General features: G+C 40.7%; 1 protein-coding gene across 24 annotated transcripts in view; it reads right to left on the bottom strand.

The window, feature by feature from the left end:
- LOC100666908 (probable G-protein coupled receptor 141) overlaps window positions 1-13,909 on the bottom strand; it is a 73,634-nt gene that overhangs the window by 20,797 nt on the left and 38,928 nt on the right. For 16 of the 24 annotated variants that reach the window (XR_010322765.1, XR_010322766.1, XM_064290145.1 and 13 more), the window contains one exon: window positions 13,587-13,716. The exons of 7 other annotated variants lie outside the window; for them this stretch is intronic. The gene's annotated coding sequence lies outside the window, so the exon portion shown is untranslated. Of the gene's footprint in view, window positions 1-5,126; window positions 12,871-13,586; window positions 13,717-13,909 lie in introns of those variants that run through there. One more of the 24 variants, XR_002784899.2, reaches the window with a different exon arrangement.

The raw sequence follows: 13,909 nt of genomic DNA, 5'->3' as shown, positions 1-13,909 counted from the left end.
CATCTTACATACTCTGGACATGTTGTCAGGAGGGATCAGTCCCTGGAGAAGGACATGCTTGGTAAAGTACAGGGTCAGCAGAAAAGAGCAAGACACTCAATGAGGCGGATTGACACAGTGGCTGCAACAATGGGCTCAAGCATAACGATGATTGTAAGGATGGTGCAGGATCGGGCAGTGTTTCATTCTGTTGTGCATAAAGTTGCTATGAGTCAGAACTGACTCAATGGTACCTAACAACAACATATGTATGTGTATATATACTTGTATACATATATATGTATATATAGAGAGAGAGAGATCAAAGAAATGGCTCATGTAGTTGTAGAAGCTGGAAAGTCCCAAATCCATGGGTCAGGCTGTAGGCTCCTCCCAACTTATGTAGCTGCAGGGGCTGGCAAGCCCAAGAACGATCAGCAGGTAAGCTGCTAGCTCAAGTCTCAAGAACTGGAGGTCAGGTGAACAGGAGCCAGCTGTAAGATCCAGAGCGAGTAAAAGCCAGTGAGCCTTGCGAGAAAGTCTTCCTATATTGGATGCAGGCCACAACCCCAAGAAAACTCCCTTCCAGTCAGTTGGTTACTCACAGCAGATTCCATTATGGAGGTGATCATGTTATATTAGATCTCATCATCGAGGTGATTACATCACTGTATGGCTGCCAAACTATATCCTAACTGTCAAACCACTGAGAATCATGCCCTGCCAAGTAGACACACAACCTTAACCATCAAAGTCCAACCTTTGTCATCTTGGCACCTGTACACATCTCCTTAAACCATACATAATTTCTGAATAAATAAAATTATAAAGTGATACTTGCACCTAACATGATACAACTAACACATGTACAACTGAAAATGCACTAGCTCTGTTTGCATCTAATATTTTACAGGTGAAGAAAACAAAAATATTTGATGCACACATACAAAGCAGAAATATTCATAACAATTACAGTCTTCATTTGTACAACTGATCACGTGGCTGTAACTGGTATTTAGCACTACCTTCATCCACCACCCATTCCATATTCCCTTTGCCGGCAAGAAGCACCTTAGCTGGTTGCGGTTCTTTGCCTGATGGTGTGACTCAAACCTTCATTCCCGAGGGTTTGGGCCATTAGTAGTCATGTCGGAACTGCATTGCTCTAGTTTTCCATTACCTTTATTCACAGGGCATGGTATTACTAACACATCCCTTCAGGGATCTACTGCATTACACACATACTGTTCTTTACAGTCATTATGTAATATCAGTCTGATTTCCTCTTGGTAATCAGGATGAATCACACCAGCCAATATGGTAACCCCCTTCTTTGCTTGTTGATCCAGAGGCATAAGGAGCCCTAAGTGGCCAGGTGGCATTCTTAGCTTCCAGCTCAATGAAATCAGTGATGAGTCTCCAGATGGGAGCATCCCTCCCTTCGGAACTAAGACCCCTAGACCTGCAGAGCATAGGTTCACAGGGGAAGGAAGCAAAATTTTGTGAGTGGGTCACTAAGGGTAATACTTGGTGGTGCCACTTCCATTTCCACCCCTTGATTCATGGACCCATGAATCCTGGCTATGGGAGAAATAGCACCATATATTGGATGCTGGTACAGAGCATATACAACCTCCTGGAGGATATTGCCCTAACACTGTAAGGTATTGCCACCTAGCTGGTGCTGTAATTGTGCCTTTAGAAGGCCATTCTATCGTTCTATCAAAGCAGCTGCTTTAGGGTGATGGAGAACATAGTAAGATCAGTGAATTCCATGAGTAAGGGCCCATTGCCACATTTCATTTGCAGTGAAGTAAGTCCCTTGATCCAAAGGAGTGCTGTGTGGATTACCATGATGGTGGGTAAGACATTCTATAAATCCACAGATGGTAGTTTTGGCAGAAGCATTGCATTCAGGGAAGGCAAATCCATATCCAGAGTAAGAGTCTATTCCAGTCTGAACAGACCACTGCCCTTTCCATGACAGAAGTGGTCCAATTAATCAACCTGCCACCAGGTTGCTGGCTGATCGTCTCAAGGAATGGTGCCATACTGGGGACTTGGTGTTGGTCTCTAATGCTAGCAGCTTGGGCACTCTACTCAGGATGGCTGTAGACAAGTCAGCATTGGTGAGTGAAAGTCCATGTTGTTGAGCCCATGCGTAACCTCCATCCCTGCCACATGGCCATTTTGTTCGTGAGCCTATTGGGCAATGAAGGGAGTGGCTGGGAAAAGAGGATGACTGGTTTCCACAGAACACATCATCCTATCCACTTGATTGTTAAAATCCTCCTCTGCTGAGGTCACCCTTTGGTGAGCATTAACATGAGCCACATATATCTTCACTTCTTTGGCTGATTCAAAGAGGTCTATCCACACACTTCTTTTCCATACCTCCTTGTCTCCAACTATTTTTTCATCTTATATAACAGCATTTTTAATAGACTTAATTTTTTTATAACAGTTTTAGGTTTACAGAAAATTGAGCAGACAGTATACAGTTGCCATATATTCCCTCTCCCCTGCACAGTTTCCCCACCATTAACATTTTGCCTTAGTGTGATACATTTGTTACAACTGATGAAACAATACATTATTATTAACTAAAGTTCACAGTTTATGTTAGGGTTCATTCTTTGTGTTGTACAGTTCTATCAGTGTTGACAAATGTAAAATGTCATGTATTCACCAATACAGTATCACACAGTATAGTTTCACTGCCCTAAAAATCCTTTATGCTTTACCTATTCATTCCTCCCACCCTTCCCTGAGCCTCTGGTCACCACTGTTCTTTATACTGTTTCTATTGTTTTGCCTTTTCCAGGATGTCACATAGTTGGAAATCGTCAACAATTTTTCAATCATATTCCTTCCAAGTCCCTGACTATCCAGCCAAACCATTGGGCACAGCCCATGAGTCAGTATACAGCTACACATTTGGCCATTTCTCCTTCCAAGAAAAGTGAACAACCAGGTGCACTGCTCGAAGTTCTGCCTATTGGAAGGATTTGCCTTCACCACTCTCCTTCAGGGAGGTCCCAGAAAGGGGCTGTAGCACTGCCACTGTTCACTTTCAAGTGGTGCCTGCATATCACGCACAACCGTCTGTAAACCAGGCATGAGATTTCTCTTCCACAGCCAACTGATCGTAATGAACTTCCCATGAGGCCATAGGTGCAGACTGGGAGATGGAAGGTAATGTAACAAGAGCGGAGACATGGGCATTTGGGCTACTTCCTCATGCAACTTGTGACTTCAGGCCCTGCTCAGGCCTGATCTTGGATATATCACTTCCATTTAATGATGGAGTGCTGCTGTGCATGTCCAACTTTACGGCTCTGTGGGTCATACAACACTCAGTTCACGATGGGCAGCTCAGGCCGCATGGTGAGTTGGTGGCCTGTGGTTAAGAGTTTAGTCTCTCCTAAGGCCCAGTAACAAGCCAAAAGCTGTTTCTCAAAAGAAGAGTAGCTAACTGCAGAGGATGGCAGGGCTTTGGTCTAAAATTATAAGGGTCTACATTGTGATTCACCAATAGGAGCCTGACAAAGACCCCATACAGCATCACTATCTGCTGCTGACACTTCAAGCACCTTTGGATCAGCTGCATCATATGGTTCAAGGGCAGAGCCACTTGCATGGAAGCCTGAACCTACTGCAGGGCCTTCTTTTGGTCTGGGCCTTACTCAAAACTAGCAGCTTTTCAAGTCGCTTGATAAATACACCAGAGTAGCACACTCAAATGAGGGATATGTCACCTCCAAAATACAAAGAAGACCACCAGGCATCGTGCCTCCTTTTTAGTTGTGGGATGGGCCAGATGCAATACTTTATCCTTCACTTTAGAAGGAATATCTCGACATGTCCCAAACCACTGAACCTCTAGAAGTTCACTGAGACGAAAGGCACCTAAATTTTTGTTGGATTAATTTCCCACCCTCTAGCACATAAATATTTTACCAACAAGTCCAGTCATTGATAGTTCTTCCTCACTAGATCCAATCAGCATAATGTCATCAATGCAATGGACCAGTATGACATGTTGTGGAAGGGAAAGACAATTCAGTTCCCCACGGACTAAATTATGACATAGGGCTGGAGAGTTGAGATAACTTTTAGGTAGGACACTGAAGGTGTATTGTTGGCCTTGCCAGCTGAAGGCAAAGTGCTTCTGGTGGTCCTTCGAAACAGGTATGGAGAAAAAGCCATTAGCCAGATCAACAGCTGCATACCACGTACCAGGAGATGAATTAATTTGCTTAAGCAATGAAACTACATCTGGAACAGCAGTTGCAATTGGAGTCACCAGCTGGTTAAGTTTTTGATAATTCACTGTCATTCTCCAAGATCTATCTATTTTTTTGCACAGGCTAAATAGGCAAGTTGAATTGAGATGTGGTGGGAATCGCCACCCCTGCATCCTTCAAGTCTTTGATGGTGGCACTAATCTCTGCAATCCCTCGAGGGATGTGGTATTGCTTTTGGTTTACTATATTTCTAGGTATATATAGAGAGAGAGAGAGAGAGAAAGCTGTATATCAAGGAAATCACTCATGCAGTTGTAGAGGCTAGGAAGTCCCAAATCCTTGTGTCAGGCTGGAGGCTTCTCCTGACTCACATAGCTGCAGGAGCTGGTGAACCCAAGATCCTGGCCTCAGAGACTGATGTATCCCAAGACTGGCAGGTAAGCTGTTAGCTCAAGTTCCAAGAACCGGAGGTCAGATGAACAGGAGCCAGCTGCATAACTTTGAGCGAGTAAAAGCCAAGGGGCCTTACAGAAAGTCCACTATATTGGATGCAGGCCATACCTCCAAGAAAATGCCCTTTCAATTGACTGCCTACTCACAGCAGATCCCATCATGGAGGTGATCACATTATATCAGATCATTATATCATGGAGGTGACTGTACCACTCTATGGCTGTCAAACTACATCATAGCTGCCCAACTATTGAGAATCATGGCCCAGTCAAGTTGACGCACAACCTTAACTATCACAGCTGCATTCTCAAAATACTCCACTGATGCCTGTCATCCCTTTTCTTCCTTCCTCCTTCTTTTCTTCCATTCTTCCTTCATTTCTTTTTTTATTCTCTATTTTAGTCACTCGTGTGCTTGTTTCTAACTGAATTTCCTCAGTGCTAGCACTTTTTTTTTTTTTAATGTAGACATGAGTTGTTTACTGAAAGGATAAAATAATGGTGAAAGACCGTCTTGGCTTTACTAAACAATTCTCTTGGTTTTCTACTCAAAACCTTTCTTTGGTTTTCCTTTGTGAAAAGAAGGAAGTATCAACACCTATCATGTCATATGAGCCCTTTGCAATCTGAGAGAGAGAGAAGCTTATATTTCAAGGCTTACCTCCTAGCATGATGCCCCCTTTCTTCACTCTGTTCCTATGCTCCAGATTTATAGAACTTCTTGTCATTTCTGGAATGTTCTCCTTCAAACTTCCAAATTGTTTCTTCTCTCTGTTAGACACCTGATATACAGTTCAGGCACCACTACCAAAGTTCAAATTGTATAATACATGATTTTTCTTCTTAAAAGCTCCCCTGACCTCCCATTATCTACAGAAGTTGTATGAAATTCTTAGCACGGCATACTATACCTAGTCCCACAGGGCATTGTAGCTCTATATCCAGTTCTCCCACCCAGACTGGGCCACTAGGAATTACTTATCCTGCTTGCATAATTTTATCACTGTTCTTCTCTGACTTCCACCCCCACAACAAGAAAGCTCCTGAGTTTGCCTGATACTTGGCTGGTGACTATTTTCTCATGTCTCACCAGGTCCCTTTCCAATGCCTTGTCCAACCTAGCTCTGGCATTGTGGTCATTACTCATAGCCTGGGACTACCCTGATGTTGTGAGTGAGATGTGGAAGTAGTCTCTGGCGGATGATAAGTAATCCATGACAGAGCCAGCATGAGAAACCAGCCCTTAAAGTCATATAAAATGGTGCTAAGCAGCCCACATCCTTATAAGGTATAGACCTCAGGGCCCAGGACACCCTCTTTCTAAACAGAAGAGCAGCAAAAATCTACTTTGGGAATTCTCACTTCATTTATCAAACAAATCACATCATTTTAAGAGTCTGGAAAACACCATCAGGAAAGGTGAATCACTAGAAAAGGACATCATGTTTGGTAAAGTAAAGCCTCAGCCAAAACAAGGGAAACCCTCAATGAGATGGATTGACCCAGTAGCCACAACGATGGACTCAAACACACCAATGATCATGAAGACGGTAGAGGATGGGGCAACGTTTTGTTCTGTAATACATAAGGCAGCTATGAGTTCTAGCTGATTCAATGGCAACTAACAACAACAATTGACCAAGTTTAGATATTATAAGGGTTGGTACAAGTTGATACCACCCAGGAGAACTTACCTCCAAATTAAACAAAGGATTGAAAATTCTGAAAGGTGCATGTTTCAGATATATCCATCAGCAAGTGATAATATTTTCATATCAAGTACAATGATAAAAAGACAAGGAATGATCACTGAACATTTCAGGAAAACAGAAGTCACTTAAGAGAGATACCAAATGTTTCAGGCAAAAGAACTAAAAAACTAGTTAGTTTCCTAACAGGGAAAAGAGAAAAAATAACTTTAAATGTAAGTGTTCCCCTCAGAGAGAACATATGATATGAAAGGGAATCAATTATAGTTCTTATTCAAATAACAGATAAACTTAACCACACATTTAGTGAGCTTAAAAGAATGTTCGGAAGGCTTCTCCCAGATGGAGCAAAAGAAAGCAAATGAATGGACTATTTGAAAAAAAAAAAAGGAATATCAGGGCAAATCCAGAAGTTCCAATATCATATGGTAAAAATTAGAGACATTAGCTAGAACACAATACTCGAATAAATAATTAAAGAATTTTTTCTACACATAAATAAGATATATCTTCATTAGAAAGGTCCCATCCAATGCTGAGTGGAATTAATAGAAAAGACCAGCATTTAGACACAAAGGATGGAATTTCAAATCACAAAGAACAAACACGTATGCCCACTGGATAACTAATAAACACTCAACACTTAGTAGATGCAAAGCTAATCCCTTTTCTTCCTCCCCACCACCCCAGTCTTAAACCTATTCATCCCTCTTATTGATTAATATTCCTACCGAACATGTTGCCTCCTTGCTTGTCCTCAAATGTGCATGACATGCACAGACCTCAGGACCTTTGTATGTAGAGTTCCTGCACCTGGAATAATGCTTTGCACATAGTAGCTTCTCAGTAAATAATATGTTGAATGGATGAAACCAAACAACCTAAAAGTTCCCATGAGGGAGATAGAACAAAAACAGATAACCTATGCAATAATTAGAACAAATTGGCATCAAACTTCCTGCATATTGGATGCTGGAAAAAACATCTTAATGGTTTCAAAAGATGATTTTAAATTTGGAATTGTTTCAACCAAACTAACATTCAGGAGGTAGAGTAAAGACATTTTCTGACACATGAACATTCGGAAAGTTTATCTCTCTCAGACACTGCTGAAGTCCTAATGTATATTCCAGCAAAATGGAAAAGGGGCCTAAAAGGGGAATATATGGGATAACAAAAATATAGAAGTGAGCCAAAATGTAAGTGAAACATAAGTAAATCTAGAATGTTAATGAACCACACGAAACTACAATATCCAGTGATTTGAAAATTCTGAAAGGTGCATGCTTCAGGTACATCCAAGAGCAAATGATAACATCTTCATATCAAATACAATAACAAAAAGAGAAAGAATGATCATTGGACATTTTAGGAAAACAAAAGTCATTTAAGAGAGAGTGATTCTTAAGTCATTGGGAATAGAGGAAAGAAAAAGCAAAGATTGTAGGCTAAGTTTATTGCCTTATAAAAAAAAAACCATCGCTGTTGAGTTGATTCTGACTCATAGCAACCCTATAAGACAGAGTAGAACTGCCCCATAGGGTTTCCAAGGACCGCCTGGTGAATTCCAACTGCCGACCTTTTGGTTAGCAGCCATAGCTCTTAACCACTATGCCAGCAGGAATAGGGAGAGGATTAAAGGTACATTTTAACTGTAAACAAACAAAAACAGGAGTTTAAACTCTTGGTGGAAATTCAAGAATGATCAACTTAATAGAAACAGGATATATTGTTAATAATATATGAGAAGAAAATGGAACACAGTAAACCTAATCAACCCAAGCAAAGGCAGGAAAGAAAAAGAAAACAGAATACAATCAAGAAAAAAAAATAGTAAGTAGAAAAATTTAAAAAGAAAACAAGAAAAAATGAAGACACCTCAGAAATCAAAATCAATATAAATGATTTATATTTTGTTCCTTCCTCCACATACAAAAAAGAGGAATTGCGTTTACAACTCTGTGGATATACTAAAAAGCAATGATTCGTAAACTTTAATAGGCAGAGTTTTATGGTGTGTGAGCTTAGCATTGTCGTTTCTTCTTTTCCTTGTCATTCTCGACACCTATCCCTGGCCCCAAGAATGAAAGATCCTTTAGAACTATGACTTCCCGGGTAAGGAGGAACACCTGTGCCAGAGATCAGAAAACAAATTCAGGATAACTAAGCATTAGAATGGAACCTAGGCAAATGTATAGAGACCAACGTTTATTAGTGGTTGCCAGGGGCAGGAGTGAGGACATGGGATGTCGATGTTTAGAAAGCATTGGGGATCTGTGTAAGGGTGATGGAAAATTTGGCAATGGATAAGGGGGATGGTTGCAACACGATGAATGTCATCAATCTCACTGAATTGTACATGTAAAAATGTTGAACTGAAAAATGTTGTGTTATATATATTTTTACCACAATCAAAAAAAAAAAAAAAAAAAAACCAGAATGAAACCTAGAGTTTATTGTATCTGATCCACCCATTTGACTGAGGAAGAAACTGCAGCCCCAACAGGGGACCATTGTAAGCCAGCACAGTAAGTCACTGACACAAACTGATAAAAAAAACAAATCTGTTGCCATCGAGTCAATTCTAACACATAGTTGACCCTACAGGACAGAGTAGAACTGCTCCACAGGGTTTCCAACTGCTAACCTTTTGGCTAGTAGCTGAATGCTTAACCATTGTGCCGCCAGGGCTCTGTCGCAGTCAAAACTAACTCTCAGTTTCTGTGTTCCAGTCCAGAACAATTCCAACAATACAACACTACTACAGGGGACTCTGGAGTCCCACAAAGCTTAAAGACAGCTTAGAAGTGGCATAGAAGGTCCCCAAGTAGCGCAAATGGTTTGTTATTGGCTGCTAGCCTAAAGGTTGGCAGTTTGAACCAACCCAGTAGTGCCATGGAAGAAAGGCCTGGAGATCCGCTTCCATAAAAGATTACAGCCAAGAGAACTCTATGGAGTAGTTCTACTCTGTAACACATGGGGTCGCCATGAGTCAGAATCAACTTGATGGCAATGTTTTGATTTGTTTTCAAGTGGCAGAGCCACTTTAAGCCTACCCCATGCACTCACTGTTCTTTGGGCACAGCAATTAGGAACCAAGACAGAGAGCCAACCCGTAACAGATTGGACTTTGTCTCCTCAAAAGAAATGCCGAAGTCCTAACCCCTCTACCTGTGAATGTGACCTTGTTTAGGGAAACAGGAGTTTTCTTTTCTTTTCAGCTGCGTCAAAGAAGGGTGAGTCCTAGTCCTAATTCCTTCTGAGGTGCCTTGAAAGGGAAGGGCACACAGGGCAAGAGAAGAACCATGTGACCAGGGAGGCAAGTTGCATCTGTAAGCAGCAAAGGAATGCAAGGCTTGCTGAGAACCACCAGAAGCAAGGAGAGAGGCCCACAGGAGGAATCGACACGGCCAAGACCCTGACTTGGACTTTTAGCCTCAGAACTGTGAGAAAGTATCTGTTCTTTAATCCCACCCGTTGTGTAATATTTTATTATAGCAGCTCTAGGAGACTAAGACAGGTAAACCCATTGCTGTCAAGTCAATTCAGACTCATAGTGACCCTATAGGACAGGGTAGAACTGCCCCTTAGGGTTTCCAAGGAACACCTGGTGGATTTGAAATGTCGACCCTTTGGTTAGCAGCCGTAGCTCTTAACCACTATGCCACGAAGAGGCTAAAAGAGGCAGACAGTGAGGACATTTGTTGGCGGACAAACAGCTTCCCTGCCTGTGAGATATTCTTAGAACAAATTACATTCTGTTATGTTAGTTGAAAACAAATAGAAGCAGTCACTTTTAATCACTCTGGGAAAATTGAGACGCAGTTTATCCAAAATACATTGGGAAAAGATTCTGGAATGACAGCTCCCACATTAAGGACCACCTCAGGGTGGCTTAAAAAATCTGTCTGAAGTTTTATCAGGAGCAGTACGGAAACAACAAAAAAGAAACATTACCATGTTGTACATGCAGAAAAATGTTCAAGTGGCAAATGTTATGTTAGATGTATTTTTACCACAATAATAATAATAATAAAGAAACATCAACTTAAAGAAATCTATTTGGGAGAAATATATGCCTAAATAACATATAAAAGATTTTTTTTTTTTTTTCATCTTTGCACTCTCTCACAGTCATCTTCTTTTGTACTCTTATTTCTGAAATTGGAAAAGAATCTCCTGGGTCTTCAAACTACAATTGTAAAAAATGCTTGCCTAGGTGGTTTCTCAAGGGCACTGGACTGGGCTGGGATGTGGTTTCAAGTAAAATTAGATCTGTAGACTCACAAATTAAAAAAAAAAAAAAAAAATCGACTTTAACCCGACAACAGCAATCTGGGTTTTAGCTCTGATTTCTCTAGTCACTTGAGGAGTTAAAAATTGTTCCTGACTTTATGATATGGTGATGATACTGCTTCTGCTTACCCATGAGGGAAGTGAAAGCTGAGGTCTAGGCCCCATGAGGAAGAAACTCAGAAGCTTTGTGTTTTCACACGGTAAGCACCACGCTGCTCCATAGGGCGCCTTAGCACAATATTATACCACCTGTTTCTCCAAAATAAGGAGCTGCCTGGGAGTTCTTTTCATTCCCAAAGAGAACTTTGCACAGCTCTGTAGGTCTTCAGGTATTACGATCTGTTGTGAATTATGATCCTCAAATACGCCCCCCATCTCCTTACCGCAAATCTTCTGTTTGAGAAGTATCTCATTGCCCTGGGGCTGTGCTTCGTTCTCAAGGAACGTAAAATCTGTGGGATCATGCTCCTCAGTGCCCAGTGTCACAACAGCCTTTTTGCAACGCTTACTGCATGACCTGGTCTCTTTAATCCACCCAGCCCCAAAAGACAGAGCAACAATGTGTAAGATAACGGGTAAGGGAGGAGGGCTTCAAAGAGACAAAACTTGGTATTCAGCAAGTTGGTCACTCCCTCGAAGTCCCTGGGTCGTGCAAGGGATAAACACACTAACTAGAAGGTTAGAGGTTTGAGTCTACCCAGAGGTGCCTCGGGAGAAAGGTCTGATGATCTGCTTCCGAAAACTCAGCCATTGAAAACTCCGTGGAGCACAGCTCTCCTCTGACACACATGGTGTCACCACGAATCAGACTCGACTCAATGGCAACTGGTTGGTTTAGTAATTTCCTCACCTCCATATACCCCAGTGAAGCACAATAACATAATAAAGCAAGAATAGGGTATCATTTAAAAAAAGGCTATTTTTCACATTTTAATTTCACATGAGTGACTCTGAGTGTGTTTCATCAAGAGCATCACGAATGGCGTTGCCTCCATTCCTCACTACTATGATCATTTCTTAGACCAAACTATCCCTTTACTCATTCATTTTCTTCATTGCCATCTTCTCTTCATAGTACTTACTGGGGTTTTATTTCTTGTTCTTTTCTCAATGTTTCTTTTTTAAAAATTATTACAAAAAAGACAACTAAATTAAAGAAACTAAAAAAATTAGATGAAAAGAATTTTTCTACTCTTTTAAATGTTTTAGTGTGTTTTCTACTAGTACCTTTTTATTCATCTACAGTATTGAGAGTTATAATCACATTGTACCTTAATTTTCAATCCACGTTTTTCACTAGTAATATATCAAAGTACTTTGTCTTGATGCATCTGTAATTTTAAATGACTGCACAATATCCATCAAGGGTATGTCTCCAAAGTTATTTAACCAAGTATCAGTAGTGGGATGTTTCTAACTTAGTGTTATAAATAACTATGGTTAAAAAAAAAAAATGTGAATTAAGCTTTTTCCATATTTGGATTTTTACCATAACATGGTATCCAAGGAAAGAGTGGATCCTATGACATGAAAGTATTTGTGGATGTAGATTAACAGTGCCAAATTGCTTTCTATTGACAGATACTAAATTTACTTAAAGTCAAAAGTCTATTCCTGCTTTCTAATTTAATCTATTGAATCAAGTAGTTTTTAAAAATATTTTATCCAGATGATTTCAATCAGCCAACAACCTTCACTCACTGTTCTGAAAAAGAGCAAAATTCTGAAATGAGCAAGACATGGGGGTGTGGGTAAAATACTGTCCTTACTTGACTCATTGCCCTTTGAAACATACACCATATGTTTCATAGTCCACAGTGCACTAAGCCAACAATGAATAAAAATTCCTCCAGAAATTCTATAAATATTCTCCTGTTCAAATCATGTCTACCCTTCACAACTGTCTTAGTTATCTAGTCCTGATATAACAGAAATCCCACAAGTTGATGGCTTTAACAGAGATTTATTCTCTCACAGTTTAGGAGGCTAGAAGTCCGAATTTGGGCACCATCTCCTTTAGAATGCTTTCTCTTTCTGTCCGCTCTGGGGTAAGGTCTTTGTCATCAGTCTTCCCCTGGTCTAGGATCTTGTCAGTGCAGGGACCCCGGGTCCAAAGGATGTGCTTGCTCCCGGCTCTTCTTTCTTGGTGATAGGAGGTCCCTCTCTGCATGAGTTTCTATTTTATATCTCAAAAGAGAATGACTCAAGATACAATCTAATCCTGTAGGTAGGTTTATGTTAATCCTCATTAACATAACTGCCTCTAATTCTGCCTCATTAACATCATGTTGTAAAGTTGTTAGGTACTGTTTAGTCAGTTCTGGCTCACAGCAACCGTATAGGACAGAGTAGAACTGCCCCATAGGGTTTCTAAGGAGTGGCTGATGGATTTGAACCACCAACATCTGGGTATCAGCTGAGCTCTTTACCACTATGCCACCAGGGTTCTGTGTCATTAACATCATAGAAGTTAGGATTTGCAACACATAGGATAATCACATCAGATCACAAAATGGAGGATAACCATACAATACTGGGAATCATGGCTTAGCTAAGTTGACACACATTTTTGGGGGTACACAATTCAATCTATAACAACATCCAAATAGAGCCCTACAGAAATCAGTGATCTCTGTCTTGGAGCCTAATATAACCTGTCAACAAGTCAAGATGCCACAACCAACAGAAATCTTGGGGAGGACCGGGAAAGGAAAATGATTTTAGAAAATGTTGAGCCTCTTTAAGGGCAAAATGGCATTTCATTTGGAGTATTAACCAACATCTTTGGTCGGAATGCCTCATACCTCCAAAGTGAATGAGTAATATAAGCTCATCCAGGGCAGTAAGATCTTCTCCATTTCAAAGCTACTGAGAAATTAATCAGCATATCTGCGGAGGCTTACCTTCTTCTATCTTCAGAGGTTCCAGGTACCTCTGAGTCTGTACTCTGTCAGCAACAATGGATGTCTATTCCAGCACGATTTGATGATGACAATATCTACCAGGTTCTGAGTACTTCCTCTGTTCCTGGAACTATGGAGGAAATTTCATGTATATTATTCATAATCCTCCCAAGAATCTTATGATGTGGGTAGTCGTAACTCGAATATCAGATGGGGAGATTGAGCTCAGAAAGGTTAAGTAATTCTCAGTTAATAAGTAGAACACTAGAATATGAGTATGAGTCACGTGTCTGAGGCCAAAATGTTCTATTCCACACCCCAGG

Source organism: Loxodonta africana, chromosome 8, assembly GCF_030014295.1.
Source record: "Loxodonta africana isolate mLoxAfr1 chromosome 8, mLoxAfr1.hap2, whole genome shotgun sequence".
Taxonomy (NCBI): domain Eukaryota; kingdom Metazoa; phylum Chordata; class Mammalia; order Proboscidea; family Elephantidae; genus Loxodonta; species Loxodonta africana.
This window is presented reverse-complemented; position numbering and strand designations above follow the sequence as displayed.